The following is a 13,656-nucleotide window of genomic DNA, read 5'->3' as shown; positions in this document are numbered from 1 at the left end:
CTGTCATAGAATATTTTGATATTCGATGTACGACTGAAATTCAAAACTATAACTTTTCAAATAAGTATTTACATTTTTTAACAACAACTTCAGAAAGCATTTGTTAACATTATAAGTTGGTACTTATACGTTTAAGTTAATTATTATAAAATATATGTATATATTATACCCAAATTATTTCAATAAAATAATTTATTCAGTTTATTATTTCACTATGATACACATAGGTTTGACAAAATAAAAAATAAAAAATACATAATATGTTCAATATAATATTGGTTTATGAGCACTTATGCTAAGTATGTATGCTAGGTATGTATCTATTTGCCTTAAATGTTTAAATTTATTAAGATGTTTAATGTTAAAATAATTTAATTTACTCAAACTGTTATCACATCTCGGAAGGCATAGAATAAAAAGTCAACATTCATGTTACATAATACAAATATCGAGTTTTTTTTGTTACAAATAATGTTTTTAACATTTTATAAAATAAAAATATAATATATATTATGGCCGACTCAGTTTTAGAACGGCTGGTAGGTGCCCAGGGCCAGTCTGGTAGGTACGTCCGATAGAACGAGGTTTTAGGGATAGGTATACATTACCTCATGATTATCGAGTTATATGATTAATTGCTGAACTCACAATTTAATAATTTTTAACTATAGATATATATTATATATATATGTATCAAGGCTCCTGGTAACTTCTGTATATTATTCATCGACACACCCATTGAATTCCTCATCTCATCACGTAGTAGATTATATATTTTAAGGCGCAATCAACCGGAAAAAAAATATGACCACTACTACCCTTGTATAGTGTCAGTATATAACGATTAGTATTCACAACTCCCTCGGGTCCACCAGGGATGGGCCGCCGACACGCTCAAAATAAGATCATATTATGGGTCTTATCCCTTCAGATTGACTCCAATGGAAATAGATTACCTACAGCACTATACGACAATTGACAGGTCTGGATTTCTCCCTTGAAATCGTGCCATACCGTGTCGGGATCTTGCCCCGGGTATTACCCAGACTGAAACGGTATTCACTAAACGGTCCACAAAATGTAACCTTGCCGACTTGGACCGTGGAAATGAGTCGAAGTTTACAGACGGAGAAAATCTGGGACAGTTTTGTACATAGGTAGTTGACATTGAAATAAAAATGACGACTAGAGACGTATATTACAGTATTATTATTATTATTATTAATTATGTAATCAAGGTCAGTTATAAAATTATGATTTGACAATAATTTTTACAGGAGTAAACAATATTATGTCATATTATTTCAACTTTGACACATTATATGTTTTTCTGCCCTTCTATAATATGAACACACCTGCGATGGTGATCATCTATGCCAAAAAGCGAGTATTCAGTTTTTATTCGAAAACTATGACCATGATATATAACTCATTATGATATTATCATCACATAACGTAGTGGAGTTGTAATGCCTGGATATTTATAGAAATAATTATTATTTTATAAAATAATAACTCAAGTATAATATTATAACTTGAAGTGTATACTTATCATACATTTATCAGTTTTTAATAAAACCAAAATAAAGACGATTTTTTTTCATAAAACTTTTCCGAGACGCTCTCGTTAAGAATTATTTTAAAATTTATAGTTTTATACTTTTATAGCCTACCAACGTTCCAGTTTTATTTACCATCGATGATGGTGTTGGAATAACATTATTCACCGTGGACACAAAATATGAATGATGCACACAGTAGTGTAATAAATACAAATACGAACATCAAATAAACGAAAAAAATAGAGGTACATTTTATTAAAAATAATCAAAACCATCATTAGGTAAATATGAATTGTTTGAGATATATTTTATAAGCTCTGTAATAAAAGTTCACACTCGCCAAAATAATCGAATAAATAATGTATAATATGAATTTACCGATATGATTTGAAGACGACTCACACAGTCAAGCAACACGAACCCCGAAAAAAATGTAATTTATATCTCTTGTCTTATTGCCTATTCCGATACACTACCAGCTAGGTAGGTGATTTCTATACTATTTAAATTCCAGATTAGGACGTCACTTCGTCATAGAATTATATGGTACCTAATGTATGAGCAATTTCGAATTCCTAATTGTTACTTATGTTAATTATTATCGTGCTTGTGGGTTATTCAGTCATTGGTCCGCTGCAGGTTTGTCATTCACAAATGGGACAGATTAACTTCACTAAACTGATAAATACTGCATTACCGAGCTCAACGTTGACGTTAAAGCTGATTTGATATTGTATTAGTTCAGTCACTACTAACTGTTGGTAGACTATTATTATGATTATGTCACGAATAAATTACTGTTTTCAAATTGGATTTTGTTTAGTGGCGGCTACTATAATAGTATAGTCAGTATACCTACCTACCATGCAGTAATTGGACTTCATGGCGCAAACATTCCATTTCAAAACAACTATTAAAAATACATACGACAAACTTTAACGAAAAGCGAAATAAACTGGAGTTTATTATTCGGTACCTAGACGCGAATACGAATTCACCTATTATGCATTAAGTTACTTACGAGTTAACTTTAAAATATGACTTCAATAGGTACCTACAACACACATCGGAACAATGCGAAGGGAAGGGCAACGCCGATTATAAAACTAAATAGTAAACCCACCGACAACAAGAGACTATTCTAACTAGAATCCTCATAAGGCACACACAATGTGCAACCGTTCATCGCTAATCCAAATCCTGAAAACGTGCCAAAAAAGGAGTAAAGGACCACACAAAGAAATTAACTAACGTGCCGGAATCGTACTTTAGTTCACCGAAACTACCAGAATCGTCTACCACTCATCAAGGACCAATATATATTTTATCCTGATGAAAGTAAGTATATTACGATAAATCTAAAGAAATACGAATACCTATACACTATTGATTGTATTATAATAATCGGTGTATTTATTCTATTTTAGTAAATTTTTACCAGCAAATTAAGACAGTATTTTATCTTGTGGTAACTGAAAAATTATTGTTATTTTTTTACACTGACTAAGTGTAAGTACTTACCTATATTATTTTATACAAAAAACAACATAATATTCTAAAATAAAATGTAAAACTTTTAATTTCATTAATTGAATAAAATGTAATACACGAACAACTGATACATATTAACATTACCTATTGAAGAAATAAATATTTTATAACTTATCTTGTCAAATGTTCCATTTAATAACATGATAAAATATTTAAATACTGTGCCAAGGGTTTATTGATTTATTATTCATCTGTACTTAACATTCAGATCATAATAATTATAAAATAGTTATACTTATCTATCTTATAGTAGGTATATAAAATATAACTTAGACTTTAATGGGTCTACAAAAAATATGTTTAAATATCAATGGAAAAATATCTTATATACCTACCCACTAATAAATTAGATAAAATATTAAATAGTTCAAAGTGTATAATATAATAACGCTATAAATAACCGTTAAAAGGGGTTCAAAAAAAAATCAATTACGGCGCAATTATTATTTATTATTCATAAAAAGTATGAAATATTTTCTCCATTTTAGTCGTTGTCCATTGATCAAGGTGTTCGGATTGTTTCTAAAAATATTGTTCGTACAAAATTCAGCGTTCTAGTTTACATACATTAACTCCACGTGTGTTCAAATTAAATTTTCAAGTGTTTTCTTGGTTAAACATTTAAAAATGCAAGAGATAGTTGCGTTCTGTGCGCTGGCGTATAATCACAATAATGTTTTATTTTTATGATGGTACCTACGTTAAAAGTTAAAAGATTAATAAAAGATTTTGTAGTCTCGAGCTTTTTTTTTTACCCTTGACTCGTATTTTGTTGTACTTTATTTATTTTTATTGTTCCCTGTGTTTCCACGTGTAGAGTGTAAATGATGCGTGAGGGTGAATAATAGCAATTTTTTTTGTGGTTTCATTTCCAACTTCACTGGCTTTGACTTTTTCTCGTCTGACGACCTACATACATTACGTATGTACTGTATATACTTAGATGTAGGTACATAATAAAAACGTTTTTTTTTTTTTTTTATTTATTTTTTTTTTTTTTGGTACACTCTTTGAATAATATTAATGGTCTAGCTGAATACCTACTTTTGCATACTACCGTCGTAGAAACTATACTTAGGTAAGCAGTATTCTTAAATAACCATATTATATAAGCATCACATAACAATTATATGACAACTGTTGTTTTTAATAACGGTGAATTGGATTCAATCACATACAAATTCTGCATACATTAATTGGTCCGTTGCAATATTTGAAATTAAATTATATTCGTAAATATATTATCATAGGACTTGATTACACGTCCACACGTACATATAGATAATCTATGTGAATATTATTGTAAATATTTTTAAAATCAAGCGACACTTGAAAATACTATTTTATACAATTTAAGTAAGCATTATATTTTAAATACTGGTACAACTTTTTTTTGGTTTTGTAATATTGTATTTTATCGTAAGTTATTATAATATTTTGTTAATAACCTCTGTGAATATTATAATAATTACTAATCAATTAAAAACTTGAAATGCTGGAACGCAACATTATTTTAAATGAATGCACGATAAGTTAAAAATATAAATACCCATATAATATTATTATATACTATTGCACTATAAATATTATATACTACTAATATTCAGCCTCGACCAAAGAATTAAAAGATTAGTAAAAGCATTTATCAATCAAATTTGAGATGTTTCATAATACCGGATAATGCTCAAATATTAAACAATTATTAAAATAAATATAACTTTTAATCGTTAATGAAATCTTATATTATATTTATGTTCAAAACCGTAGTAAAGTGAAATTTGTATATATTTAACTTTAAAGATATGGAAAATAAAAACTTTTGAAAGGATCATATTGCGAATAATTGGCACTTATCTCCGCTCTACCACTCCACGGGGTTAAATACATTCTTATTTTTGAAGAGAAAATCTCATGAAGATTATATTCCCAGATTTAAAAACTCCTCTTTCACACGCATTAGTTGTGTACCCACTTCATGTAAGGCTCTCCCTTTTTTTATCTCTACTCCTCTCAGGATTGAACATTATTCTCACATTTCTCCTGCAGAGACACTACATAATAGAAATAATTATTCCATGGTTCTTTTTTTCTTTATTTACAGTACACATCGTTATAAGATTCTGTTTTCTTTCATGTTTAAATAATTAATCAGTGCTATTATACGATCGCACAACCGTATGCACAATAAATAGTCTTAATTCACAATTACGTAAATTCAATTACATTTGTATCATAATTTTTTTTAGAATATAAATTTGGTTAATCTGATATAATAGTGGACATACAAAAAAATGTATCGTTCATCATAATACATAATTATATTAACATTGATATTATTGTAAAATTATTAATATTCAACTTTTTCTTAGATCTAAAAATGCGAATGCTTGATTATTATAAAAAATAAGTCTCATCGTAGATTTAAAAATATGAATATAAAAATGTCCAGTATACGCAATAAGTAGAAATAATAAAAAAATAAATATCAAATATTGATTTCTTAAAAAAGTACCAATAATGACTAAAAAAAATGCTCTAATGACCTGAAAACTATAAAAAAATCACATTAAAAATATTTAAAATGTATTAATTATTTATTTGAAAATACTTTTACTGTTAAAAAATATGAAATCAATTTAAAATATAAGATGAAAAACAAATTGTATGTGTACTGTGTAGGTACATAATAATATAATATAAATTGTAAATAAAGATGAAAATAAATATGAAACCAATATTATTGCTATAATATAATGTAGGTACGTGATAAACATTTTTATTTTAAACATTTTAAACATTTTAATGTTTCTTTAATTTATTGAATGGCAAGAAACTGAAAATAAATTAAATAGGTAATACTTTTAAATAATTACTTATAAAAAACAAAATATAAATTATGTCGTAAAAATATTTTTAAAAAATGATGTAAAAAAGCTAACGAAAAAATGCGAAAAAACGCAAAATAAAATGTATATAATATAATACCTCACTATACCTAATACCTATATTATATAAATATTGCAATATATAATATTATTATATATTTTATCTTACGAATACTTTTTCGAATTTATGAAGCATGAAACGATTTTTTCAGCCAAGTTACCATTGTATTGGATTTAAGGAAAAACAATTCCAAAGTCATCAACGTCCTATCTCCATAGATAGTAAAAAGAAATATAATAATATGATATATGAACGGCTGTACGAGTACTTTTTAATGTTAAAATATGCACTGATGTATTGTATTGTGTATGTGTGTTATACTTTGATTACTATGGATTTATAAAATATTAAATTACAATACTAAAATTAATATAATACAATACAATACGTCGATAATGTAATATTGTAAGGCATCAGTGCGTCGTACTAATAAATGTTTTTTGCCGTGTTTGAATATATTATTTTAATCCCATTAATTGTTCATTATTATTTAGTTGGTTTTCCGATGAAAATCAAATAATTGTATTCATATGCTTGTGATATTTTATTACAATAAAACTACCTATATCGCACCATAATAATGTAATAACCATTAGCACTCTTAAGGGACACATTAGACTCTGCAAGCGTAGATTAAAATTGAGTAGATATGAATAAGGTATCAAATATTCAAATTTACGAGAAAGATAATTACTCCGGTTAACGCAGGCTGTTAATTTAAATTAGATTCACATATTTTTTGGTTGACTTTAGTGAATATTTTTAAGACTTCATGTAGTACCTAGGTGTGTACACGTGTTTGTACCGAGTGAGAACGATAATAATATACCTATATGTAGTCAAAACTTTCGAACAAAAGTAAAACGAATTGTTCATTGATTGTTAAATTAGTATTTGTTTTGCGGTTTTTTTTTTTTTTGTCATTCATTGTTATTATTATTCACTCGAGTTATGGCCATTTAAAAGGTATTAAAAATCGTTCTTTTTTGTCACGGTTAATTTGAAAAACAATGACTACAATTAAAACTTAAAACGAATATTGTATAATAAATAATAATAATAATAATAATAATAAATGGAATAAAAAAAAAAGAAAAATAACATTCTTATAACGTTATATTGCAGTCGTATAAATTACAGGCTACAAGCGAGAACTTGAATTTGAATATCATTTTGTCGAAATATATGTACCGCAAAACTACCACATTTGTGCAGTTGCTAGCATAATATAAATATACCACCCTGATCCGGGTAAGCCACACGCCAACGTTCAACTTGAGCCGGTGTATTAAAATATCACTATACAGCAATATTACACGAACATTGTTGAATTTCCAATCGATAATGTATTGCTTGCTACAAACGGTTTTAAAATATAAATTCGTACAACCATGGTTTCGTAAATAAATTCAAATCGAAATAATGTTTAAAGTACCTACACGCCAATTCCTATTGGTTTGGAAATCCTATACTGACGTTCCATTCATAATAAATATATTATTGTAATAATTATTGTTTGTAATTTTGACCTAGGTGTATTGAGTTGTACGAAATAAAATAAGTCATACGACGTAATATGGTAACACGAATGACATTATATAATTACGATTAATTTATGAATAGTAATAGTAATACGGACTTGACTCGTGAAACATTATGACATTTATTTTTATGCTGAAGGTAATTAACGAACAGAAAAAAAGCGGGGAAGTAGGTTAGCCGTACGGTAGGCGTCGAGTGTACCCCGTCATTGAGTAAGTCTCTGTAACGTAAGTGTTAAATTTGAATTCAGTGATAAATCACTTCATATGAAAAACGAGTCCGTGGGAAGACGGTCTGTCACCTAATACACTAAGTATATTTTATGGCATAGGTGTTATTTTATTACTATATATTATGAAAGTAATTTACTTTTCTATTAGTAATACTGCGGTAGCTGGTTAGTAATTTTTGCCGAATACATTCTATTTGAAAATGTCATTGATTGCAAGTATAAAATATAGTAATAATGTATGTTAATGGTTTCAAGTTCCCGCGAATTATTATTGTACAATTTTGATTTATTCATTTATTATATTATTACTATACAAAAATAATTTTTTGAATTATAAAAAAACAACTAAAATAGGTATACCTATCTAATTTCGTTCAAAACTTAAATGGGTACAAAATAAATCATGTTTATGTATCTTTGATATTTTTAAATTTCTAAAATATCAAGTTATGAGGCACTTTTTTTCTAAGCTTTTTGACCTAGTAAAACGATGTTTATCGATATTTATAGAAATAAAGCTAAAAATAATTGAAAATTTCAAATGTCTATATAAATTGTATGTTATTGTATCAAAAAGCATCACATAATATTTTCAAAATAATATCATGTATAGAAAATGCACGAGTATAAGTAAATATTTGGTGAAAATGTCTTGTATCTACGGTAAATTCGTTTTGAGTTACACTATAAAACAAAAATTGATTTTTCATTAAAATTCCTGTTTTTTTTAAAAAAATTTTTTCTTTTTTTTCGATTATTTTGAAAAATACTAGGAATTTTCAATTTGACGTCTCAAAAGTATCAACTAAATCCTGTTTTCTGTCATAAGCTACCCTCAAAATGTAAGATCCAAGCATTGTTTCAATTATACATAGTGTATACAGTTAAAAACAACACACACGCACTTAATTTTAAAATCAATATATTCAATATTCGTCGTTCCGCTAAAAATTTCAAATAGACAATTTCAAATGTTTATAAATAGTTCGATAAGAGCCAATAAAAGTATATTCCTATACCCTCACCGATTTACCATTTTGTAATATATTTTTTCAATTTATACACTGCCAAGCAAAGCTGCTATTGGTTTTATTAAAATAATATTTTTCACATAATATTTTAACTTTATTCGTAACAATATCGTATTTCAATTGATTTAAATGCAAGCTAGATAGGTTTATTTTCTGAAATGTTTATAAGAAAAAAAGTAATTTATTTCACTTTTTATTTTGAGGAATTCAATACACTCACAACAATACGATTAATTTCAGTCTTGAAAATATGATTTAACTTTTCAAAAATAAACGGAATTTAAATTTTTCGTGATCGGTTTAATGAAAATGTGTATTGTGTAACAATTTATAAAATGTAACCATATTTATATAATTTTATACATTTATTTTATTTTTATTTTTAGTATGAAATTAAATGTACTGTTGTATTTTTTTAATGCTGTGTAAGTCATCGTTGTTGTAATTAGTTAAAAATAAAAAATGTAGGTAAATACCTTAGTTTAGTAAAAAAAATTAAACGAACATTTAAAACCCCTTTTTTCAATTTTTTTTTGTTTCTTTATTGTTTGCGTTTAATTTTAATTTGTAATGGAGTAGCCCAATACAAACACCATGGGGCTACTCAGAATGATATCTGCGACCAGCCACACGACGTCGTGACTCGTCGGACACTAGACTGCGCTTCTATAGATATTGTGGCCGCCGTACGACAACACGATTGCTATAATATAATACGGTTACCCATCATAGCCCATAAGAGCGAACAAAACAAAACGTCATGTATGACACAAGTAGCAGATCAATGCTGTTTTTCATGGTCAAAACCGATGGCTATTGTCTTTGACGATCACCAGTTTTCGATAACTGGAAATTAGTTGCATACGCAGACACAATATGTTACAGACCACAAACATTTCATACAAACCGACATACCATATTATAGTGCCTGATCGTTATAACATTATCAAAGCTGACCACAGGTGTCAGATCAATGCGGTTATGCGTGGTCGAAACCGATGACTTGTCTGACGATCACCAATTATCGATAACTGAAAAGTCAGTATACATATTATATTATATACAGACACATGTTGCAGACCACACACGTTTCATACAAACCGACGTAGGTAGCCGTGCCGATCGTTATGACGTTATCCAACCAGAACAATGGAAAACCGCGTTTCTAGACATCGTGTCGACCACCGATTGACAAAAGTACGAAGGACCTCATCCCACACCGACTGTACATTTTATTGAAGCTCTTCTCGGATATCTATTCACTGCGCGAATCCACCCGAATGTGCTTACGCAACACTTGATATTGTTATACCATATTATTATAATGTGTACGATACACTGTGAATTTACACACACGATGATTAGTTATAAGAGTATATTGCCCACCTATATAATATTACTTATATCTGGTATTCTTATAAATAAGAAAAATCGCCGATGGTTTTTTTATTACTTTATTATACTATTTCATGTCGTTTCTTGTATATAAACACGTTGCTCACTGAATGTCTACTTCGTAAATGTGACTAAATATGTGCGACCATGCAATGTGTAAATATAATGAATTTTAACAGGTGAAAAATTTACCGCGACCAATATTGATTGTATGCCGTATATGATATAAATATTATCGACGTTTAAATACTCAAAACTATAGTTATATATATAAAAATGGAGACAAAAAATTCGAAATTGCATCAGTTGAGAACGGCTGGGCCGATTTTGCTAAAATTTTTTTTAAATGATAGAGAATGTCGGGGAGCGGGTTTATAGCATAAATTATGGACCTAACTGATGTGAGTTAGAGATTTAGAGACAAAAACTGAGTTACACCGGTGGCGCCATCTAGCAGAAAAAAATATAAATAATATAAAAATAATAATAATAAATAAATAATACAAATATCGATAATAGCTGGGCTTGAAATCGATTAATATCGATAAAAATCGAAAAAAAATAATATATTTTTATATTCTGGTTGATATACATTTTTTATTTTAGACACTCATAACTCTAAGCATAAAAATTCTCTCCAAAAAACAATAGTCGTTTTTGATTGAAAAAGTTCTTAGATAACATAAAACGATAATGTTTCAAAATAAAATGAATAATGTACCAACTATTATATTTGTTTACTCTAGAGTTATGAGTGTCTAAAATAAAAAATGTATATCAACCAGAATATAAAAATATATTATTTTTTTTCGATTTTTATCGATATTAATCGATTTCAAGCCCAGCTATTTATCGATATTTGTATTATTTATTTATATTATATATTATTATTATTATTTTATAAAGCTGTAGAGTTTGTTTGTTTGTTTGAACGCACTAATCTCAGGAACTACTGGTTCGAATTGAAAAATTAATTTTTTGTTGGATAGTCCATTTATCGAGGAAGGCTATAGAACACCACACTACGATAAATTAATAGAAACCTGGGGAAGTGATCAAACAGGGATTTTGAGACTTACGGTGGAAATGTTTGTTTATATAATATGGTCGTTATTGGTTATAGAAGAAATAATTAATAGATAAAATATTTATTTATTTTTTAAAAAGGGTTGATTTTTTTTTAAAGAAATGATTATTTTTAGAAATGGTTGAATTTTAAGAAAGGATTAATTTTTAGAAAGGGTTAAATTTTAGGGGAAAATGTCAAAAATTTACTTTTTACTTTTTTTATCAAAGTTATACTAAGTAAAAACGACAAACTTGGTATGACTTTGATACTTTAGAGTTAATTCATACACTTACGTACAAACAGCACGGGGTCCGCGATCTACCGCAGGTAGATTACCTACCTGATAATAACTGCTGCGAATTAGAATTTTTATCTCGGGCAGCAGAAAATTTAAGATAAATATAGAATATCAAACACCGAATATTTAATAACGCATTGAACAAAGTTTGAGTCATATAAAAGTTTGTACATTTAACGGGTAATGAAGTGCACGGTATCAGCTAGTTTAAATATAAAAATAATAATAATTAAAGATGTATTAATTTCCTTATTTGTTATCATTCTTGCATTATTTTACTAACGAATCCTATTAACTCATCATCACACGGTTATACTTCCAAATTGTATTTTTTTAATAATAATCTGTAATTTATTTAACTAACTATATACTATAAGATACCATATCATTTTCTTTCAAATTAAAAATCAAAATCAACTGAGACGATATATTTTAATATCAGTGACGAAAACTTCTTAGTAGGAAACGAGCTTTGGCTATTTGCGCATATCTAGATAAATAACCACACATGGCATGCTCAGAACGAGGTTGACATCACTCAATCCAGACGTAGGTATACAGAGCTATAATATTATTATGTAATGGATAAAATGTGAAACTTTGTAATGTACACATATTGTGTTCGGGTATTGTGTACACTACCAATAGATACTTATTGATTAAAGTTAACACGTTTATTTAATATATCATATTAATAGTATGTTGTAGGTACATTACTTTGGAATGTACAGATTATTCACGATCGAGTTGGCAAATTATTGCTTTGACAAATTTATCGTTTATAGTACATAGTACCTATTTATGATTTTTATTTTCCTTTTTGCAGTTCGAGTAGGTACCTATATGTACAGAGTATTGTCCACTTACGTACGCGTGTCAAGATTAATTTATTTATGAGCTGACGTTGAATGAAGCTATACGAGTTCTGAGCGCGGAGTGATGAATATATTTATTTAATACGTATACGTTTGCAAAGAAAAACATGACGTGTATCATTCATTTGAGTATAAAATTTGTTCGGTTATAATAATTAATAGTGTAGAATACACCATATTATTAGAAGATTGTAATCTTCAATAATTATTATAAGTAGATAAGCTATGCATAGAATATTCTCAGCTGATATGAAATGATTATTTCTGGTTATTAAAAATAATTAAATAATGTTCTATTATTTTTTTTCTATAATCTGTTTTTAATTATTTTTAAATTTCATTTCATAATGACCATGTATCGATAAATAGCACGTCAACCATTGACACATGACCTGGTTAAACCGTATACATACGAAAGAAAGGAACACATTATCCACACATTAGGTTTTCTGGATTCACTCTGATAATGTTTACACTATCGGTTTTTAGTTTTTACATATTACCGCAATATATTAAACGGTTTATCGAGAAATGGTAATCTAATACAATTGAATTCATGTAAAGAAAACATATAACCATTGAGGCCTTATAGTTATGAAAACTGCAGACAATACAGATAAGACTTTGAAATCATGTATTTAACATCGTTAGTTGAGATTCAAGATACACCTGTGGTGTGAAAACTAATGAGCTAAGAAACGTAGTTATTTCAAAAAACATGAGTCAATATCGATAATCTTATAAAAACTACGATAGCTCATAAACAGCATTTGAAATTTAATCTACCATTAGGTATTTAGGTTTATGTACTAAGAATTCATATTAAAAAAGTTATCTCAATAATATATTATATACAATCACTTTAAATTTAGAAATAATTACTAAATAATGATTTAACGCATTTTTCTAACTGTTCAGAGTGACTTAACGCCACGTTCTAATAAACTGAATTGAAATTAAATTAAAAGTTAAGTTTATATTTATTAATTATTATGATAGTAATATTATTGGGGCGTACGGTATAGTGCCAAATTTAAGCAGCATGCCATGTATCTTTACATGAACCCGGTTTATCTCTGATTCCTGATTTTCTTGGCTTTTGAAATTTGAAATATAAATTAAGTCAAATATGCGGATTTGAACTAGGAAAGTTGG

Source organism: Metopolophium dirhodum, chromosome 4 (assembly GCF_019925205.1).
Source record: "Metopolophium dirhodum isolate CAU chromosome 4, ASM1992520v1, whole genome shotgun sequence".
Taxonomy (NCBI): Eukaryota; Metazoa; Arthropoda; class Insecta; order Hemiptera; family Aphididae; genus Metopolophium; species Metopolophium dirhodum.
This window is presented reverse-complemented; position numbering follows the sequence as displayed.